At 53.1% G+C, this 16,248-nt stretch overlaps 49 non-coding genes across 49 annotated transcripts; 24 read left to right on the plus strand and 25 right to left on the minus strand.

Moving 5' to 3' along the window:
• Nucleotides 1-161: 161 nt before the first annotated feature.
• On the minus strand, nt 162-234 carry Trnar-acg (transfer RNA arginine (anticodon ACG)). Its single transcript has one exon. It is a non-coding gene; the product is annotated as a tRNA-Arg (tRNA).
• A 378-nt stretch (nt 235-612) lies between these two features.
• On the plus strand, nt 613-704 carry Trnai-uau (transfer RNA isoleucine (anticodon UAU)). The gene is given in 2 exon segments: nt 613-650; nt 669-704. It is a non-coding gene; the product is annotated as a tRNA-Ile (tRNA).
• Nucleotides 705-811: 107 nt separating this feature from the next.
• Nucleotides 812-883, plus strand: Trnad-guc (transfer RNA aspartic acid (anticodon GUC)). Its single transcript has one exon. It is a non-coding gene; the product is annotated as a tRNA-Asp (tRNA).
• A 245-nt stretch (nt 884-1,128) lies between these two features.
• Trnam-cau (transfer RNA methionine (anticodon CAU)) lies at nt 1,129-1,200 on the minus strand. Its single transcript has one exon. It is a non-coding gene; the product is annotated as a tRNA-Met (tRNA).
• A 287-nt stretch (nt 1,201-1,487) lies between these two features.
• Nucleotides 1,488-1,560, minus strand: Trnar-acg (transfer RNA arginine (anticodon ACG)). Its single transcript has one exon. It is a non-coding gene; the product is annotated as a tRNA-Arg (tRNA).
• Nucleotides 1,561-1,938: 378 nt separating this feature from the next.
• On the plus strand, nt 1,939-2,030 carry Trnai-uau (transfer RNA isoleucine (anticodon UAU)). The gene is given in 2 exon segments: nt 1,939-1,976; nt 1,995-2,030. It is a non-coding gene; the product is annotated as a tRNA-Ile (tRNA).
• A 107-nt stretch (nt 2,031-2,137) lies between these two features.
• Trnad-guc (transfer RNA aspartic acid (anticodon GUC)) lies at nt 2,138-2,209 on the plus strand. Its single transcript has one exon. It is a non-coding gene; the product is annotated as a tRNA-Asp (tRNA).
• Nucleotides 2,210-2,454: 245 nt separating this feature from the next.
• On the minus strand, nt 2,455-2,526 carry Trnam-cau (transfer RNA methionine (anticodon CAU)). Its single transcript has one exon. It is a non-coding gene; the product is annotated as a tRNA-Met (tRNA).
• Nucleotides 2,527-2,813: 287 nt separating this feature from the next.
• Trnar-acg (transfer RNA arginine (anticodon ACG)) lies at nt 2,814-2,886 on the minus strand. Its single transcript has one exon. It is a non-coding gene; the product is annotated as a tRNA-Arg (tRNA).
• A 378-nt stretch (nt 2,887-3,264) lies between these two features.
• Nucleotides 3,265-3,356, plus strand: Trnai-uau (transfer RNA isoleucine (anticodon UAU)). Its single transcript is given in 2 exon segments — nt 3,265-3,302; nt 3,321-3,356. It is a non-coding gene; the product is annotated as a tRNA-Ile (tRNA).
• Nucleotides 3,357-3,463: 107 nt separating this feature from the next.
• Nucleotides 3,464-3,535, plus strand: Trnad-guc (transfer RNA aspartic acid (anticodon GUC)). The gene has a single exon. It is a non-coding gene; the product is annotated as a tRNA-Asp (tRNA).
• Nucleotides 3,536-3,780: 245 nt separating this feature from the next.
• Nucleotides 3,781-3,852, minus strand: Trnam-cau (transfer RNA methionine (anticodon CAU)). The gene has a single exon. It is a non-coding gene; the product is annotated as a tRNA-Met (tRNA).
• Nucleotides 3,853-4,139: 287 nt separating this feature from the next.
• On the minus strand, nt 4,140-4,212 carry Trnar-acg (transfer RNA arginine (anticodon ACG)). The gene has a single exon. It is a non-coding gene; the product is annotated as a tRNA-Arg (tRNA).
• A 378-nt stretch (nt 4,213-4,590) lies between these two features.
• Nucleotides 4,591-4,682, plus strand: Trnai-uau (transfer RNA isoleucine (anticodon UAU)). Its single transcript is given in 2 exon segments — nt 4,591-4,628; nt 4,647-4,682. It is a non-coding gene; the product is annotated as a tRNA-Ile (tRNA).
• Nucleotides 4,683-4,789: 107 nt separating this feature from the next.
• On the plus strand, nt 4,790-4,861 carry Trnad-guc (transfer RNA aspartic acid (anticodon GUC)). The gene has a single exon. It is a non-coding gene; the product is annotated as a tRNA-Asp (tRNA).
• A 245-nt stretch (nt 4,862-5,106) lies between these two features.
• Nucleotides 5,107-5,178, minus strand: Trnam-cau (transfer RNA methionine (anticodon CAU)). Its single transcript has one exon. It is a non-coding gene; the product is annotated as a tRNA-Met (tRNA).
• Nucleotides 5,179-5,465: 287 nt separating this feature from the next.
• Trnar-acg (transfer RNA arginine (anticodon ACG)) lies at nt 5,466-5,538 on the minus strand. Its single transcript has one exon. It is a non-coding gene; the product is annotated as a tRNA-Arg (tRNA).
• Nucleotides 5,539-5,916: 378 nt separating this feature from the next.
• On the plus strand, nt 5,917-6,008 carry Trnai-uau (transfer RNA isoleucine (anticodon UAU)). Its single transcript is given in 2 exon segments — nt 5,917-5,954; nt 5,973-6,008. It is a non-coding gene; the product is annotated as a tRNA-Ile (tRNA).
• A 107-nt stretch (nt 6,009-6,115) lies between these two features.
• Trnad-guc (transfer RNA aspartic acid (anticodon GUC)) lies at nt 6,116-6,187 on the plus strand. Its single transcript has one exon. It is a non-coding gene; the product is annotated as a tRNA-Asp (tRNA).
• A 245-nt stretch (nt 6,188-6,432) lies between these two features.
• Nucleotides 6,433-6,504, minus strand: Trnam-cau (transfer RNA methionine (anticodon CAU)). Its single transcript has one exon. It is a non-coding gene; the product is annotated as a tRNA-Met (tRNA).
• Nucleotides 6,505-6,791: 287 nt separating this feature from the next.
• Trnar-acg (transfer RNA arginine (anticodon ACG)) lies at nt 6,792-6,864 on the minus strand. Its single transcript has one exon. It is a non-coding gene; the product is annotated as a tRNA-Arg (tRNA).
• A 378-nt stretch (nt 6,865-7,242) lies between these two features.
• On the plus strand, nt 7,243-7,334 carry Trnai-uau (transfer RNA isoleucine (anticodon UAU)). Its single transcript is given in 2 exon segments — nt 7,243-7,280; nt 7,299-7,334. It is a non-coding gene; the product is annotated as a tRNA-Ile (tRNA).
• Nucleotides 7,335-7,441: 107 nt separating this feature from the next.
• On the plus strand, nt 7,442-7,513 carry Trnad-guc (transfer RNA aspartic acid (anticodon GUC)). The gene has a single exon. It is a non-coding gene; the product is annotated as a tRNA-Asp (tRNA).
• Nucleotides 7,514-7,758: 245 nt separating this feature from the next.
• Trnam-cau (transfer RNA methionine (anticodon CAU)) lies at nt 7,759-7,830 on the minus strand. Its single transcript has one exon. It is a non-coding gene; the product is annotated as a tRNA-Met (tRNA).
• Nucleotides 7,831-8,117: 287 nt separating this feature from the next.
• Nucleotides 8,118-8,190, minus strand: Trnar-acg (transfer RNA arginine (anticodon ACG)). The gene has a single exon. It is a non-coding gene; the product is annotated as a tRNA-Arg (tRNA).
• A 378-nt stretch (nt 8,191-8,568) lies between these two features.
• Nucleotides 8,569-8,660, plus strand: Trnai-uau (transfer RNA isoleucine (anticodon UAU)). The gene is given in 2 exon segments: nt 8,569-8,606; nt 8,625-8,660. It is a non-coding gene; the product is annotated as a tRNA-Ile (tRNA).
• A 107-nt stretch (nt 8,661-8,767) lies between these two features.
• On the plus strand, nt 8,768-8,839 carry Trnad-guc (transfer RNA aspartic acid (anticodon GUC)). The gene has a single exon. It is a non-coding gene; the product is annotated as a tRNA-Asp (tRNA).
• A 245-nt stretch (nt 8,840-9,084) lies between these two features.
• Nucleotides 9,085-9,156, minus strand: Trnam-cau (transfer RNA methionine (anticodon CAU)). Its single transcript has one exon. It is a non-coding gene; the product is annotated as a tRNA-Met (tRNA).
• A 287-nt stretch (nt 9,157-9,443) lies between these two features.
• Trnar-acg (transfer RNA arginine (anticodon ACG)) lies at nt 9,444-9,516 on the minus strand. The gene has a single exon. It is a non-coding gene; the product is annotated as a tRNA-Arg (tRNA).
• Nucleotides 9,517-9,894: 378 nt separating this feature from the next.
• Trnai-uau (transfer RNA isoleucine (anticodon UAU)) lies at nt 9,895-9,986 on the plus strand. The gene is given in 2 exon segments: nt 9,895-9,932; nt 9,951-9,986. It is a non-coding gene; the product is annotated as a tRNA-Ile (tRNA).
• Nucleotides 9,987-10,093: 107 nt separating this feature from the next.
• Nucleotides 10,094-10,165, plus strand: Trnad-guc (transfer RNA aspartic acid (anticodon GUC)). Its single transcript has one exon. It is a non-coding gene; the product is annotated as a tRNA-Asp (tRNA).
• A 245-nt stretch (nt 10,166-10,410) lies between these two features.
• Nucleotides 10,411-10,482, minus strand: Trnam-cau (transfer RNA methionine (anticodon CAU)). Its single transcript has one exon. It is a non-coding gene; the product is annotated as a tRNA-Met (tRNA).
• Nucleotides 10,483-10,769: 287 nt separating this feature from the next.
• On the minus strand, nt 10,770-10,842 carry Trnar-acg (transfer RNA arginine (anticodon ACG)). Its single transcript has one exon. It is a non-coding gene; the product is annotated as a tRNA-Arg (tRNA).
• A 378-nt stretch (nt 10,843-11,220) lies between these two features.
• Nucleotides 11,221-11,312, plus strand: Trnai-uau (transfer RNA isoleucine (anticodon UAU)). Its single transcript is given in 2 exon segments — nt 11,221-11,258; nt 11,277-11,312. It is a non-coding gene; the product is annotated as a tRNA-Ile (tRNA).
• Nucleotides 11,313-11,419: 107 nt separating this feature from the next.
• Trnad-guc (transfer RNA aspartic acid (anticodon GUC)) lies at nt 11,420-11,491 on the plus strand. Its single transcript has one exon. It is a non-coding gene; the product is annotated as a tRNA-Asp (tRNA).
• A 245-nt stretch (nt 11,492-11,736) lies between these two features.
• On the minus strand, nt 11,737-11,808 carry Trnam-cau (transfer RNA methionine (anticodon CAU)). Its single transcript has one exon. It is a non-coding gene; the product is annotated as a tRNA-Met (tRNA).
• Nucleotides 11,809-12,095: 287 nt separating this feature from the next.
• On the minus strand, nt 12,096-12,168 carry Trnar-acg (transfer RNA arginine (anticodon ACG)). Its single transcript has one exon. It is a non-coding gene; the product is annotated as a tRNA-Arg (tRNA).
• A 378-nt stretch (nt 12,169-12,546) lies between these two features.
• Nucleotides 12,547-12,638, plus strand: Trnai-uau (transfer RNA isoleucine (anticodon UAU)). Its single transcript is given in 2 exon segments — nt 12,547-12,584; nt 12,603-12,638. It is a non-coding gene; the product is annotated as a tRNA-Ile (tRNA).
• Nucleotides 12,639-12,745: 107 nt separating this feature from the next.
• Nucleotides 12,746-12,817, plus strand: Trnad-guc (transfer RNA aspartic acid (anticodon GUC)). The gene has a single exon. It is a non-coding gene; the product is annotated as a tRNA-Asp (tRNA).
• A 245-nt stretch (nt 12,818-13,062) lies between these two features.
• Trnam-cau (transfer RNA methionine (anticodon CAU)) lies at nt 13,063-13,134 on the minus strand. The gene has a single exon. It is a non-coding gene; the product is annotated as a tRNA-Met (tRNA).
• A 287-nt stretch (nt 13,135-13,421) lies between these two features.
• On the minus strand, nt 13,422-13,494 carry Trnar-acg (transfer RNA arginine (anticodon ACG)). Its single transcript has one exon. It is a non-coding gene; the product is annotated as a tRNA-Arg (tRNA).
• A 378-nt stretch (nt 13,495-13,872) lies between these two features.
• Nucleotides 13,873-13,964, plus strand: Trnai-uau (transfer RNA isoleucine (anticodon UAU)). Its single transcript is given in 2 exon segments — nt 13,873-13,910; nt 13,929-13,964. It is a non-coding gene; the product is annotated as a tRNA-Ile (tRNA).
• Nucleotides 13,965-14,071: 107 nt separating this feature from the next.
• Nucleotides 14,072-14,143, plus strand: Trnad-guc (transfer RNA aspartic acid (anticodon GUC)). The gene has a single exon. It is a non-coding gene; the product is annotated as a tRNA-Asp (tRNA).
• Nucleotides 14,144-14,388: 245 nt separating this feature from the next.
• On the minus strand, nt 14,389-14,460 carry Trnam-cau (transfer RNA methionine (anticodon CAU)). The gene has a single exon. It is a non-coding gene; the product is annotated as a tRNA-Met (tRNA).
• Nucleotides 14,461-14,747: 287 nt separating this feature from the next.
• Trnar-acg (transfer RNA arginine (anticodon ACG)) lies at nt 14,748-14,820 on the minus strand. Its single transcript has one exon. It is a non-coding gene; the product is annotated as a tRNA-Arg (tRNA).
• Nucleotides 14,821-15,198: 378 nt separating this feature from the next.
• On the plus strand, nt 15,199-15,290 carry Trnai-uau (transfer RNA isoleucine (anticodon UAU)). Its single transcript is given in 2 exon segments — nt 15,199-15,236; nt 15,255-15,290. It is a non-coding gene; the product is annotated as a tRNA-Ile (tRNA).
• A 107-nt stretch (nt 15,291-15,397) lies between these two features.
• Trnad-guc (transfer RNA aspartic acid (anticodon GUC)) lies at nt 15,398-15,469 on the plus strand. The gene has a single exon. It is a non-coding gene; the product is annotated as a tRNA-Asp (tRNA).
• Nucleotides 15,470-15,714: 245 nt separating this feature from the next.
• On the minus strand, nt 15,715-15,786 carry Trnam-cau (transfer RNA methionine (anticodon CAU)). The gene has a single exon. It is a non-coding gene; the product is annotated as a tRNA-Met (tRNA).
• A 287-nt stretch (nt 15,787-16,073) lies between these two features.
• Trnar-acg (transfer RNA arginine (anticodon ACG)) lies at nt 16,074-16,146 on the minus strand. The gene has a single exon. It is a non-coding gene; the product is annotated as a tRNA-Arg (tRNA).
• Nucleotides 16,147-16,248: the final 102 nt, after the last annotated feature.

Consider the following 16,248-nt stretch of genomic DNA (forward strand, 5'->3'; position numbering starts at 1 on the left):
ACTTTGCTCGACTGACGCTACGCTGACGCTTGCAGGCAGCGATATTTACCACGATCGACTCGACATGCAGCTGCGAGATGCACAGGAGCAACAAAGCACTCCACGATGCGGCGACATACGAAATCCACTGCCCAGCTACGCGTCGGCAACTAACAAAATGCCGACCCTGCCAGGATTCGAACCTGGAATCTTCTGATCCGTAGTCAGACGCGTTATCCGTTGCGCCACAGGGCCAATGGCAGCACTTCTTTCTACGAGACAAGTGCAATTGGCTAAGAAACGTGTTCTCCATGGCTGAGCAAGCTCCCAAGGAAGGTACCTTTCGTGCAGCTGCGTGGCCGCAGTGCGCCTGCAGAGCTTAGAGCTTGCCACGCATCTGCTCTCGCTGTTCGACAGGTAGCAGAAGGCAAGGCGCGCGTTTTCCCGCGTTTTCTCGACGACGAGAGCCGGTTGATGTGCATGTAAGCGTAGCATATGAAACAAGAATAGCACGAAGCATTGGTAGTCAGGTGCCAAAGTCGCAGTATGGCATCAGGTGGCGATCGTATGTTTCTGTGGCCACCACTGGTTTGCAGCAAAGTGAATACCGCTAAATGAGAGCGCTGTGTTGTAGCCCCAGTGGCGCAATTGGTTAGCGCACGGTACTTATAAGGCAGTAGCCGTGAGCAATGCCGGGGTTGTGAGTTCGAGCCTCACCTGGGGCATACTTTTATTTCATAGCAGCTGTCCCTGACAGCAACAGGAGGCTAGGTTTGAGATGTATCAGCTATTTGAGTAACATAATTGTGCATTCGAGACGCTAGCTGCGTCTTCCTCGGTAGTATAGTGGTTAGTATCCCCGCCTGTCACGCGGGAGACCGGGGTTCGATTCCCCGCCGGGGAGGTGCGATTTTTATCTCACAAACCTGTTCGAGTGTTGCCCGTATGGGGGTCGTAAGAGCATTAACTTTGCGACCGTGGAGTGTAGTTGGTGCGAAATCTTAAAAAATGCTACATCTTAGGAAGTGGTTCTCGCATTCTTCACACTTCAGAATTACGGGGTTTGCTGTTAACGCTGAGTCAAAGCACCCCAGCCCACGCTGTGGGCGTAATAATAGAGCTCGACGCAGTCCGCAAAATAAATAGTTTTAGCAGAGCGTGGTTTCGATCCACGGACCTCTGGGTTATGGGCCCAGCACGCTCCCACTGCGCCACTCTGCTGGCTAGGCTTGCGCCCGCTCTTCGCCACGTGACGTGGGACACTTGGGAAGTGTTGTCTGCGTCGCTTTCACACGCCTGTATTTAATTGCGTATCATCTCCTACAGCTCTCAGCTTGACTTGTCTCGACTTTGCTCGACTGACGCTACGCTGACGCTTGCAGGCAGCGATATTTACCACGATCGACTCGACATGCAGCTGCGAGATGCACAGGAGCAACAAAGCACTCCACGATGCGGCGACATACGAAATCCACTGCCCAGCTACGCGTCGGCAACTAACAAAATGCCGACCCTGCCAGGATTCGAACCTGGAATCTTCTGATCCGTAGTCAGACGCGTTATCCGTTGCGCCACAGGGCCAATGGCAGCACTTCTTTCTACGAGACAAGTGCAATTGGCTAAGAAACGTGTTCTCCATGGCTGAGCAAGCTCCCAAGGAAGGTACCTTTCGTGCAGCTGCGTGGCCGCAGTGCGCCTGCAGAGCTTAGAGCTTGCCACGCATCTGCTCTCGCTGTTCGACAGGTAGCAGAAGGCAAGGCGCGCGTTTTCCCGCGTTTTCTCGACGACGAGAGCCGGTTGATGTGCATGTAAGCGTAGCATATGAAACAAGAATAGCACGAAGCATTGGTAGTCAGGTGCCAAAGTCGCAGTATGGCATCAGGTGGCGATCGTATGTTTCTGTGGCCACCACTGGTTTGCAGCAAAGTGAATACCGCTAAATGAGAGCGCTGTGTTGTAGCCCCAGTGGCGCAATTGGTTAGCGCACGGTACTTATAAGGCAGTAGCCGTGAGCAATGCCGGGGTTGTGAGTTCGAGCCTCACCTGGGGCATACTTTTATTTCATAGCAGCTGTCCCTGACAGCAACAGGAGGCTAGGTTTGAGATGTATCAGCTATTTGAGTAACATAATTGTGCATTCGAGACGCTAGCTGCGTCTTCCTCGGTAGTATAGTGGTTAGTATCCCCGCCTGTCACGCGGGAGACCGGGGTTCGATTCCCCGCCGGGGAGGTGCGATTTTTATCTCACAAACCTGTTCGAGTGTTGCCCGTATGGGGGTCGTAAGAGCATTAACTTTGCGACCGTGGAGTGTAGTTGGTGCGAAATCTTAAAAAATGCTACATCTTAGGAAGTGGTTCTCGCATTCTTCACACTTCAGAATTACGGGGTTTGCTGTTAACGCTGAGTCAAAGCACCCCAGCCCACGCTGTGGGCGTAATAATAGAGCTCGACGCAGTCCGCAAAATAAATAGTTTTAGCAGAGCGTGGTTTCGATCCACGGACCTCTGGGTTATGGGCCCAGCACGCTCCCACTGCGCCACTCTGCTGGCTAGGCTTGCGCCCGCTCTTCGCCACGTGACGTGGGACACTTGGGAAGTGTTGTCTGCGTCGCTTTCACACGCCTGTATTTAATTGCGTATCATCTCCTACAGCTCTCAGCTTGACTTGTCTCGACTTTGCTCGACTGACGCTACGCTGACGCTTGCAGGCAGCGATATTTACCACGATCGACTCGACATGCAGCTGCGAGATGCACAGGAGCAACAAAGCACTCCACGATGCGGCGACATACGAAATCCACTGCCCAGCTACGCGTCGGCAACTAACAAAATGCCGACCCTGCCAGGATTCGAACCTGGAATCTTCTGATCCGTAGTCAGACGCGTTATCCGTTGCGCCACAGGGCCAATGGCAGCACTTCTTTCTACGAGACAAGTGCAATTGGCTAAGAAACGTGTTCTCCATGGCTGAGCAAGCTCCCAAGGAAGGTACCTTTCGTGCAGCTGCGTGGCCGCAGTGCGCCTGCAGAGCTTAGAGCTTGCCACGCATCTGCTCTCGCTGTTCGACAGGTAGCAGAAGGCAAGGCGCGCGTTTTCCCGCGTTTTCTCGACGACGAGAGCCGGTTGATGTGCATGTAAGCGTAGCATATGAAACAAGAATAGCACGAAGCATTGGTAGTCAGGTGCCAAAGTCGCAGTATGGCATCAGGTGGCGATCGTATGTTTCTGTGGCCACCACTGGTTTGCAGCAAAGTGAATACCGCTAACTGAGAGCGCTGTGTTGTAGCCCCAGTGGCGCAATTGGTTAGCGCACGGTACTTATAAGGCAGTAGCCGTGAGCAATGCCGGGGTTGTGAGTTCGAGCCTCACCTGGGGCATACTTTTATTTCATAGCAGCTGTCTCTGACAGCAACAGGAGGCTAGGTTTGAGATGTATCAGCTATTTGAGTAACATAATTGTGCATTCGAGACGCTAGCTGCGTCTTCCTCGGTAGTATAGTGGTTAGTATCCCCGCCTGTCACGCGGGAGACCGGGGTTCGATTCCCCGCCGGGGAGGTGCGATTTTTATCTCACAAACCTGTTCGAGTGTTGCCCGTATGGGGGTCGTAAGAGCATTAACTTTGCGACCGTGGAGTGTAGTTGGTGCGAAATCTTAAAAAATGCTACATCTTAGGAAGTGGTTCTCGCATTCTTCACACTTCAGAATTACGGGGTTTGCTGTTAACGCTGAGTCAAAGCACCCCAGCCCACGCTGTGGGCGTAATAATAGAGCTCGACGCAGTCCGCAAAATAAATAATTTTAGCAGAGCGTGGTTTCGATCCACGGACCTCTGGGTTATGAGCCCAGCACGCTCCCACTGCGCCACTCTGCTGGCTAGGCTTGCGCCCGCTCTTCGCCACGTGACGTGGGACACTTGGGAAGTGTTGTCTGCGTCGCTTTCACACGCCTGTATTTAATTGCGTATCATCTCCTACAGCTCTCAGCTTGACTTGTCTCGACTTTGCTCGACTGACGCTACGCTGACGCTTGCAGGCAGCGATATTTACCACGATCGACTCGACATGCAGCTGCGAGATGCACAGGAGCAACAAAGCACTCCACGATGCGGCGACATACGAAATCCACTGCCCAGCTACGCGTCGGCAACTAACAAAATGCCGACCCTGCCAGGATTCGAACCTGGAATCTTCTGATCCGTAGTCAGACGCGTTATCCGTTGCGCCACAGGGCCAATGGCAGCACTTCTTTCTACGAGACAAGTGCAATTGGCTAAGAAACGTGTTCTCCATGGCTGAGCAAGCTCCCAAGGAAGGTACCTTTCGTGCAGCTGCGTGGCCGCAGTGCGCCTGCAGAGCTTAGAGCTTGCCACGCATCTGCTCTCGCTGTTCGACAGGTAGCAGAAGGCAAGGCGCGCGTTTTCCCGCGTTTTCTCGACGACGAGAGCCGGTTGATGTGCATGTAAGCGTAGCATATGAAACAAGAATAGCACGAAGCATTGGTAGTCAGGTGCCAAAGTCGCAGTATGGCATCAGGTGGCGATCGTATGTTTCTGTGGCCACCACTGGTTTGCAGCAAAGTGAATACCGCTAACTGAGAGCGCTGTGTTGTAGCCCCAGTGGCGCAATTGGTTAGCGCACGGTACTTATAAGGCAGTAGCCGTGAGCAATGCCGGGGTTGTGAGTTCGAGCCTCACCTGGGGCATACTTTTATTTCATAGCAGCTGTCCCTGACAGCAACAGGAGGCTAGGTTTGAGATGTATCAGCTATTTGAGTAACATAATTGTGCATTCGAGACGCTAGCTGCGTCTTCCTCGGTAGTATAGTGGTTAGTATCCCCGCCTGTCACGCGGGAGACCGGGGTTCGATTCCCCGCCGGGGAGGTGCGATTTTTATCTCACAAACCTGTTCGAGTGTTGCCCGTATGGGGGTCGTAAGAGCATTAACTTTGCGACCGTGGAGTGTAGTTGGTGCGAAATCTTAAAAAATGCTACATCTTAGGAAGTGGTTCTCGCATTCTTCACACTTCAGAATTACGGGGTTTGCTGTTAACGCTGAGTCAAAGCACCCCAGCCCACGCTGTGGGCGTAATAATAGAGCTCGACGCAGTCCGCAAAATAAATAGTTTTAGCAGAGCGTGGTTTCGATCCACGGACCTCTGGGTTATGGGCCCAGCACGCTCCCACTGCGCCACTCTGCTGGCTAGGCTTGCGCCCGCTCTTCGCCACGTGACGTGGGACACTTGGGAAGTGTTGTCTGCGTCGCTTTCACACGCCTGTATTTAATTGCGTATCATCTCCTACAGCTCTCAGCTTGACTTGTCTCGACTTTGCTCGACTGACGCTACGCTGACGCTTGCAGGCAGCGATATTTACCACGATCGACTCGACATGCAGCTGCGAGATGCACAGGAGCAACAAAGCACTCCACGATGCGGCGACATACGAAATCCACTGCCCAGCTACGCGTCGGCAACTAACAAAATGCCGACCCTGCCAGGATTCGAACCTGGAATCTTCTGATCCGTAGTCAGACGCGTTATCCGTTGCGCCACAGGGCCAATGGCAGCACTTCTTTCTACGAGACAAGTGCAATTCGCTAAGAAACGTGTTCTCCATGGCTGAGCAAGCTCCCAAGGAAGGTACCTTTCGTGCAGCTGCGTGGCCGCAGTGCGCCTGCAGAGCTTAGAGCTTGCCACGCATCTGCTCTCGCTGTTCGACAGGTAGCAGAAGGCAAGGCGCGCGTTTTCCCGCGTTTTCTCGACGACGAGAGCCGGTTGATGTGCATGTAAGCGTAGCATATGAAACAAGAATAGCACGAAGCATTGGTAGTCAGGTGCCAAAGTCGCAGTATGGCATCAGGTGGCGATCGTATGTTTCTGTGGCCACCACTGGTTTGCAGCAAAGTGAATACCGCTAACTGAGAGCGCTGTGTTGTAGCCCCAGTGGCGCAATTGGTTAGCGCACGGTACTTATAAGGCAGTAGCCGTGAGCAATGCCGGGGTTGTGAGTTCGAGCCTCACCTGGGGCATACTTTTATTTCATAGCAGCTGTCCCTGACAGCAACAGGAGGCTAGGTTTGAGATGTATCAGCTATTTGAGTAACATAATTGTGCATTCGAGACGCTAGCTGCGTCTTCCTCGGTAGTATAGTGGTTAGTATCCCCGCCTGTCACGCGGGAGACCGGGGTTCGATTCCCCGCCGGGGAGGTGCGATTTTTATCTCACAAACCTGTTCGAGTGTTGCCCGTATGGGGGTCGTAAGAGCATTAACTTTGCGACCGTGGAGTGTAGTTGGTGCGAAATCTTAAAAAATGCTACATCTTAGGAAGTGGTTCTCGCATTCTTCACACTTCAGAATTACGGGGTTTGCTGTTAACGCTGAGTCAAAGCACCCCAGCCCACGCTGTGGGCGTAATAATAGAGCTCGACGCAGTCCGCAAAATAAATAGTTTTAGCAGAGCGTGGTTTCGATCCACGGACCTCTGGGTTATGGGCCCAGCACGCTCCCACTGCGCCACTCTGCTGGCTAGGCTTGCGCCCGCTCTTCGCCACGTGACGTGGGACACTTGGGAAGTGTTGTCTGCGTCGCTTTCACACGCCTGTATTTAATTGCGTATCATCTCCTACAGCTCTCAGCTTGACTTGTCTCGACTTTGCTCGACTGACGCTACGCTGACGCTTGCAGGCAGCGATATTTACCACGATCGACTCGACATGCAGCTGCGAGATGCACAGGAGCAACAAAGCACTCCACGATGCGGCGACATACGAAATCCACTGCCCAGCTACGCGTCGGCAACTAACAAAATGCCGACCCTGCCAGGATTCGAACCTGGAATCTTCTGATCCGTAGTCAGACGCGTTATCCGTTGCGCCACAGGGCCAATGGCAGCACTTCTTTCTACGAGACAAGTGCAATTCGCTAAGAAACGTGTTCTCCATGGCTGAGCAAGCTCCCAAGGAAGGTACCTTTCGTGCAGCTGCGTGGCCGCAGTGCGCCTGCAGAGCTTAGAGCTTGCCACGCATCTGCTCTCGCTGTTCGACAGGTAGCAGAAGGCAAGGCGCGCGTTTTCCCGCGTTTTCTCGACGACGAGAGCCGGTTGATGTGCATGTAAGCGTAGCATATGAAACAAGAATAGCACGAAGCATTGGTAGTCAGGTGCCAAAGTCGCAGTATGGCATCAGGTGGCGATCGTATGTTTCTGTGGCCACCACTGGTTTGCAGCAAAGTGAATACCGCTAACTGAGAGCGCTGTGTTGTAGCCCCAGTGGCGCAATTGGTTAGCGCACGGTACTTATAAGGCAGTAGCCGTGAGCAATGCCGGGGTTGTGAGTTCGAGCCTCACCTGGGGCATACTTTTATTTCATAGCAGCTGTCCCTGACAGCAACAGGAGGCTAGGTTTGAGATGTATCAGCTATTTGACTAACATAATTGTGCATTCGAGACGCTAGCTGCGTCTTCCTCGGTAGTATAGTGGTTAGTATCCCCGCGTGTCACGCGGGAGACCGGGGTTCGATTCCCCGCCGGGGAGGTGCGATTTTTATCTCACAAACCTGTTCGAGTGTTGCCCGTATGGGGGTCGTAAGAGCATTAACTTTGCGACCGTGGAGTGTAGTTGGTGCGAAATCTTAAAAAATGCTACATCTTAGGAAGTGGTTCTCGCATTCTTCACACTTCAGAATTACGGGGTTTGCTGTTAACGCTGAGTCAAAGCACCCCAGCCCACGCTGTGGGCGTAATAATAGAGCTCGACGCAGTCCGCAAAATAAATAGTTTTAGCAGAGCGTGGTTTCGATCCACGGACCTCTGGGTTATGGGCCCAGCACGCTCCCACTGCGCCACTCTGCTGGCTAGGCTTGCGCCCGCTCTTCGCCACGTGACGTGGGACACTTGGGAAGTGTTGTCTGCGTCGCTTTCACACGCCTGTATTTAATTGCGTATCATCTCCTACAGCTCTCAGCTTGACTTGTCTCGACTTTGCTCGACTGACGCTACGCTGACGCTTGCAGGCAGCGATATTTACCACGATCGACTCGACATGCAGCTGCGAGATGCACAGGAGCAACAAAGCACTCCACGATGCGGCGACATACGAAATCCACTGCCCAGCTACGCGTCGGCAACTAACAAAATGCCGACCCTGCCAGGATTCGAACCTGGAATCTTCTGATCCGTAGTCAGACGCGTTATCCGTTGCGCCACAGGACCAATGGCAGCACTTCTTTCTACGAGACAAGTGCAATTCGCTAAGAAACGTGTTCTCCATGGCTGAGCAAGCTCCCAAGGAAGGTACCTTTCGTGCAGCTGCGTGGCCGCAGTGCGCCTGCAGAGCTTAGAGCTTGCCACGCATCTGCTCTCGCTGTTCGACAGGTAGCAGAAGGCAAGGCGCGCGTTTTCCCGCGTTTTCTCGACGACGAGAGCCGGTTGATGTGCATGTAAGCGTAGCATATGAAACAAGAATAGCACGAAGCATTGGTAGTCAGGTGCCAAAGTCGCAGTATGGCATCAGGTGGCGATCGTATGTTTCTGTGGCCACCACTGGTTTGCAGCAAAGTGAATACCGCTAACTGAGAGCGCTGTGTTGTAGCCCCAGTGGCGCAATTGGTTAGCGCACGGTACTTATAAGGCAGTAGCCGTGAGCAATGCCGGGGTTGTGAGTTCGAGCCTCACCTGGGGCATACTTTTATTTCATAGCAGCTGTCCCTGACAGCAACAGGAGGCTAGGTTTGAGATGTATCAGCTATTTGAGTAACATAATTGTGCATTCGAGACGCTAGCTGCGTCTTCCTCGGTAGTATAGTGGTTAGTATCCCCGCCTGTCACGCGGGAGACCGGGGTTCGATTCCCCGCCGGGGAGGTGCGATTTTTATCTCACAAACCTGTTCGAGTGTTGCCCGTATGGGGGTCGTAAGAGCATTAACTTTGCGACCGTGGAGTGTAGTTGGTGCGAAATCTTAAAAAATGCTACATCTTAGGAAGTGGTTCTCGCATTCTTCACACTTCAGAATTACGGGGTTTGCTGTTAACGCTGAGTCAAAGCACCCCAGCCCACGCTGTGGGCGTAATAATAGAGCTCGACGCAGTCCGCAAAATAAATAGTTTTAGCAGAGCGTGGTTTCGATCCACGGACCTCTGGGTTATGGGCCCAGCACGCTCCCACTGCGCCACTCTGCTGGCTAGGCTTGCGCCCGCTCTTCGCCACGTGACGTGGGACACTTGGGAAGTGTTGTCTGCGTCGCTTTCACACGCCTGTATTTAATTGCGTATCATCTCCTACAGCTCTCAGCTTGACTTGTCTCGACTTTGCTCGACTGACGCTACGCTGACGCTTGCAGGCAGCGATATTTACCACGATCGACTCGACATGCAGCTGCGAGATGCACAGGAGCAACAAAGCACTCCACGATGCGGCGACATACGAAATCCACTGCCCAGCTACGCGTCGGCAACTAACAAAATGCCGACCCTGCCAGGATTCGAACCTGGAATCTTCTGATCCGTAGTCAGACGCGTTATCCGTTGCGCCACAGGGCCAATGGCAGCACTTCTTTCTACGAGACAAGTGCAATTCGCTAAGAAACGTGTTCTCCATGGCTGAGCAAGCTCCCAAGGAAGGTACCTTTCGTGCAGCTGCGTGGCCGCAGTGCGCCTGCAGAGCTTAGAGCTTGCCACGCATCTGCTCTCGCTGTTCGACAGGTAGCAGAAGGCAAGGCGCGCGTTTTCCCGCGTTTTCTCGACGACGAGAGCCGGTTGATGTGCATGTAAGCGTAGCATATGAAACAAGAATAGCACGAAGCATTGGTAGTCAGGTGCCAAAGTCGCAGTATGGCATCAGGTGGCGATCGTATGTTTCTGTGGCCACCACTGGTTTGCAGCAAAGTGAATACCGCTAACTGAGAGCGCTGTGTTGTAGCCCCAGTGGCGCAATTGGTTAGCGCACGGTACTTATAAGGCAGTAGCCGTGAGCAATGCCGGGGTTGTGAGTTCGAGCCTCACCTGGGGCATACTTTTATTTCATAGCAGCTGTCCCTGACAGCAACAGGAGGCTAGGTTTGAGATGTATCAGCTATTTGAGTAACATAATTGTGCATTCGAGACGCTAGCTGCGTCTTCCTCGGTAGTATAGTGGTTAGTATCCCCGCCTGTCACGCGGGAGACCGGGGTTCGATTCCCCGCCGGGGAGGTGCGATTTTTATCTCACAAACCTGTTCGAGTGTTGCCCGTATGGGGGTCGTAAGAGCATTAACTTTGCGACCGTGGAGTGTAGTTGGTGCGAAATCTTAAAAAATGCTACATCTTAGGAAGTGGTTCTCGCATTCTTCACACTTCAGAATTACGGGGTTTGCTGTTAACGCTGAGTCAAAGCACCCCAGCCCACGCTGTGGGCGTAATAATAGAGCTCGACGCAGTCCGCAAAATAAATAGTTTTAGCAGAGCGTGGTTTCGATCCACGGACCTCTGGGTTATGGGCCCAGCACGCTCCCACTGCGCCACTCTGCTGGCTAGGCTTGCGCCCGCTCTTCGCCACGTGACGTGGGACACTTGGGAAGTGTTGTCTGCGTCGCTTTCACACGCCTGTATTTAATTGCGTATCATCTCCTACAGCTCTCAGCTTGACTTGTCTCGACTTTGCTCGACTGACGCTACGCTGACGCTTGCAGGCAGCGATATTTACCACGATCGACTCGACATGCAGCTGCGAGATGCACAGGAGCAACAAAGCACTCCACGATGCGGCGACATACGAAATCCACTGCCCAGCTACGCGTCGGCAACTAACAAAATGCCGACCCTGCCAGGATTCGAACCTGGAATCTTCTGATCCGTAGTCAGACGCGTTATCCGTTGCGCCACAGGGCCAATGGCAGCACTTCTTTCTACGAGACAAGTGCAATTCGCTAAGAAACGTGTTCTCCATGGCTGAGCAAGCTCCCAAGGAAGGTACCTTTCGTGCAGCTGCGTGGCCGCAGTGCGCCTGCAGAGCTTAGAGCTTGCCACGCATCTGCTCTCGCTGTTCGACAGGTAGCAGAAGGCAAGGCGCGCGTTTTCCCGCGTTTTCTCGACGACGAGAGCCGGTTGATGTGCATGTAAGCGTAGCATATGAAACAAGAATAGCACGAAGCATTGGTAGTCAGGTGCCAAAGTCGCAGTATGGCATCAGGTGGCGATCGTATGTTTCTGTGGCCACCACTGGTTTGCAGCAAAGTGAATACCGCTAACTGAGAGCGCTGTGTTGTAGCCCCAGTGGCGCAATTGGTTAGCGCACGGTACTTATAAGGCAGTAGCCGTGAGCAATGCCGGGGTTGTGAGTTCGAGCCTCACCTGGGGCATACTTTTATTTCATAGCAGCTGTCCCTGACAGCAACAGGAGGCTAGGTTTGAGATGTATCAGCTATTTGACTAACATAATTGTGCATTCGAGACGCTAGCTGCGTCTTCCTCGGTAGTATAGTGGTTAGTATCCCCGCGTGTCACGCGGGAGACCGGGGTTCGATTCCCCGCCGGGGAGGTGCGATTTTTATCTCACAAACCTGTTCGAGTGTTGCCCGTATGGGGGTCGTAAGAGCATTAACTTTGCGACCGTGGAGTGTAGTTGGTGCGAAATCTTAAAAAATGCTACATCTTAGGAAGTGGTTCTCGCATTCTTCACACTTCAGAATTACGGGGTTTGCTGTTAACGCTGAGTCAAAGCACCCCAGCCCACGCTGTGGGCGTAATAATAGAGCTCGACGCAGTCCGCAAAATAAATAGTTTTAGCAGAGCGTGGTTTCGATCCACGGACCTCTGGGTTATGGGCCCAGCACGCTCCCACTGCGCCACTCTGCTGGCTAGGCTTGCGCCCGCTCTTCGCCACGTGACGTGGGACACTTGGGAAGTGTTGTCTGCGTCGCTTTCACACGCCTGTATTTAATTGCGTATCATCTCCTACAGCTCTCAGCTTGACTTGTCTCGACTTTGCTCGACTGACGCTACGCTGACGCTTGCAGGCAGCGATATTTACCACGATCGACTCGACATGCAGCTGCGAGATGCACAGGAGCAACAAAGCACTCCACGATGCGGCGACATACGAAATCCACTGCCCAGCTACGCGTCGGCAACTAACAAAATGCCGACCCTGCCAGGATTCGAACCTGGAATCTTCTGATCCGTAGTCAGACGCGTTATCCGTTGCGCCACAGGACCAATGGCAGCACTTCTTTCTACGAGACAAGTGCAATTCGCTAAGAAACGTGTTCTCCATGGCTGAGCAAGCTCCCAAGGAAGGTACCTTTCGTGCAGCTGCGTGGCCGCAGTGCGCCTGCAGAGCTTAGAGCTTGCCACGCATCTGCTCTCGCTGTTCGACAGGTAGCAGAAGGCAAGGCGCGCGTTTTCCCGCGTTTTCTCGACGACGAGAGCCGGTTGATGTGCATGTAAGCGTAGCATATGAAACAAGAATAGCACGAAGCATTGGTAGTCAGGTGCCAAAGTCGCAGTATGGCATCAGGTGGCGATCGTATGTTTCTGTGGCCACCACTGGTTTGCAGCAAAGTGAATACCGCTAACTGAGAGCGCTGTGTTGTAGCCCCAGTGGCGCAATTGGTTAGCGCACGGTACTTATAAGGCAGTAGCCGTGAGCAATGCCGGGGTTGTGAGTTCGAGCCTCACCTGGGGCATACTTTTATTTCATAGCAGCTGTCCCTGACAGCAACAGGAGGCTAGGTTTGAGATGTATCAGCTATTTGAGTAACATAATTGTGCATTCGAGACGCTAGCTGCGTCTTCCTCGGTAGTATAGTGGTTAGTATCCCCGCCTGTCACGCGGGAGACCGGGGTTCGATTCCCCGCCGGGGAGGTGCGATTTTTATCTCACAAACCTGTTCGAGTGTTGCCCGTATGGGGGTCGTAAGAGCATTAACTTTGCGACCGTGGAGTGTAGTTGGTGCGAAATCTTAAAAAATGCTACATCTTAGGAAGTGGTTCTCGCATTCTTCACACTTCAGAATTACGGGGTTTGCTGTTAACGCTGAGTCAAAGCACCCCAGCCCACGCTGTGGGCGTAATAATAGAGCTCGACGCAGTCCGCAAAATAAATAGTTTTAGCAGAGCGTGGTTTCGATCCACGGACCTCTGGGTTATGGGCCCAGCACGCTCCCACTGCGCCACTCTGCTGGCTAGGCTTGCGCCCGCTCTTCGCCACGTGACGTGGGACACTTGGGAAGTGTTGTCTGCGTCGCTTTCACACGCCTGTATTTAATTGCGTATCATCTCCTACAGCTCTCAGCTTGACTTGTCTCGACTTTGCTCGACTGACGCTACGCTGACGCTTGCAGGCAGCGATATTTACCACGATCGACTCGACATGCAGCTGCGAGATGCACAGGAGCAACAAAGCACTCCACGATGCGGCGACATACGAAATCCACTGCCCAGCTACGCGTCGGCAACTAACAAAATGCCGACCCTGCCAGGATTCGAACCTGGAATCTTCTGATCCGTAGTCAGACGCGTTATCCGTTGCGCCACAGGACCAATGGCAGCACTTCTTTCTACGAGACAAGTGCAATTCGCTAAGAAACGTGTTCTCCATGGCTGAGCAAGCTCCCAAGGAAGGTACCTTTCGTGCAGCTGCGTGGCCGCAGTGCGCCTGCAGAGCTTAGAGCTTGCCACGCATCTGCTCTCGCTGTTCGACAGGTAGCAGAAGGCAAGGCGCGCGTTTTCCCGCGTTTTCTCGACGACGAGAGCCGGTTGATGTGCATGTAAGCGTAGCATATGAAACAAGAATAGCACGAAGCATTGGTAGTCAGGTGCCAAAGTCGCAGTATGGCATCAGGTGGCGATCGTATGTTTCTGTGGCCACCACTGGTTTGCAGCAAAGTGAATACCGCTAACTGAGAGCGCTGTGTTGTAGCCCCAGTGGCGCAATTGGTTAGCGCACGGTACTTATAAGGCAGTAGCCGTGAGCAATGCCGGGGTTGTGAGTTCGAGCCTCACCTGGGGCATACTTTTATTTCATAGCAGCTGTCCCTGACAGCAACAGGAGGCTAGGTTTGAGATGTATCAGCTATTTGAGTAACATAATTGTGCATTCGAGACGCTAGCTGCGTCTTCCTCGGTAGTATAGTGGTTAGTATCCCCGCCTGTCACGCGGGAGACCGGGGTTCGATTCCCCGCCGGGGAGGTGCGATTTTTATCTCACAAACCTGTTCGAGTGTTGCCCGTATGGGGGTCGTAAGAGCATTAACTTTGCGACCGTGGAGTGTAGTTGGTGCGAAATCTTAAAAAATGCTACATCTTAGGAAGTGGTTCTCGCATTCTTCACACTTCAGAATTACGGGGTTTGCTGTTAACGCTGAGTCAAAGCACCCCAGCCCACGCTGTGGGCGTAATAATAGAGCTCGACGCAGTCCGCAAAATAAATAGTTTTAGCAGAGCGTGGTTTCGATCCACGGACCTCTGGGTTATGGGCCCAGCACGCTCCCACTGCGCCACTCTGCTGGCTAGGCTTGCGCCCGCTCTTCGCCACGTGACGTGGGACACTTGGGAAGTGTTGTCTGCGTCGCTTTCACACGCCTGTATTTAATTGCGTATCATCTCCTACAGCTCTCAGCTTGACTTGTCTCGACTTTGCTCCACTGACGCTACGCTGACGCTTGCAGGCAGCGATATTTACCACGATCGACTCGACATGCAGCTGCGAGATGCACAGGAGCAACAAAGCACTCCACGATGCGGCGACATACGAAATCCACTGCCCAGCTACGCGTCGGCAACTAACAAAATGCCGACCCTGCCAGGATTCGAACCTGGAATCTTCTGATCCGTAGTCAGACGCGTTATCCGTTGCGCCACAGGACCAATGGCAGCACTTCTTTCTACGAGACAAGTGCAATTCGCTAAGAAACGTGTTCTCCATGGCTGAGCAAGCTCCCAAGGAAGGTACCTTTCGTGCAGCTGCGTGGCCGCAGTGCGCCTGCAGAGCTTAGAGCTTGCCACGCATCTGCTCTCGCTGTTCGACAGGTAGCAGAAGGCAAGGCGCGCGTTTTCCCGCGTTTTCTCGACGACGAGAGCCGGTTGATGTGCATGTAAGCGTAGCATATGAAACAAGAATAGCACGAAGCATTGGTAGTCAGGTGCCAAAGTCGCAGTATGGCATCAGGTGGCGATCGTATGTTTCTGTGGCCACCACTGGTTTGCAGCAAAGTGAATACCGCTAACTGAGAGCGCTGTGTTGTAGCCCCAGTGGCGCAATTGGTTAGCGCACGGTACTTATAAGGCAGTAGCCGTGAGCAATGCCGGGGTTGTGAGTTCGAGCCTCACCTGGGGCATACTTTTATTTCATAGCAGCTGTCCCTGACAGCAACAGGAGGCTAGGTTTGAGATGTATCAGCTATTTGAGTAACATAATTGTGCATTCGAGACGCTAGCTGCGTCTTCCTCGGTAGTATAGTGGTTAGTATCCCCGCCTGTCACGCGGGAGACCGGGGTTCGATTCCCCGCCGGGGAGGTGCGATTTTTATCTCACAAACCTGTTCGAGTGTTGCCCGTATGGGGGTCGTAAGAGCATTAACTTTGCGACCGTGGAGTGTAGTTGGTGCGAAATCTTAAAAAATGCTACATCTTAGGAAGTGGTTCTCGCATTCTTCACACTTCAGAATTACGGGGTTTGCTGTTAACGCTGAGTCAAAGCACCCCAGCCCACGCTGTGGGCGTAATAATAGAGCTCGACGCAGTCCGCAAAATAAATAGTTTTAGCAGAGCGTGGTTTCGATCCACGGACCTCTGGGTTATGGGCCCAGCACGCTCCCACTGCGCCACTCTGCTGGCTAGGCTTGCGCCCGCTCTTCGCCACGTGACGTGGGACACTTGGGAAGTGTTGTCTGCGTCGCTTTCACACGCCTGTATTTAATTGCGTATCATCTCCTACAGCTCTCAGCTTGACTTGTCTCGACTTTGCTCGACTGACGCTACGCTGACGCTTGCAGGCAGCGATATTTACCACGATCGACTCGACATGCAGCTGCGAGATGCACAGGAGCAACAAAGCACTCCACGATGCGGCGACATACGAAATCCACTGCCCAGCTACGCGTCGGCAACTAACAAAATGCCGACCCTGCCAGGATTCGAACCTGGAATCTTCTGATCCGTAGTCAGACGCGTTATCCGTTGCGCCACAGGACCAATGGCAGCACTTCTTTCTACGAGACAAGTGCAATTCGCTAAGAAACGTGTTCTCCATGGCTGAGCAAGCTCCCAAGGAAGGTACCTTTCGTGCAGCTGCGT

This window comes from Schistocerca serialis, unplaced genomic scaffold (genome assembly GCF_023864345.2).
Source record: "Schistocerca serialis cubense isolate TAMUIC-IGC-003099 unplaced genomic scaffold, iqSchSeri2.2 HiC_scaffold_1265, whole genome shotgun sequence".
Classification (NCBI taxonomy): Eukaryota; Metazoa; Arthropoda; class Insecta; order Orthoptera; family Acrididae; genus Schistocerca; species Schistocerca serialis.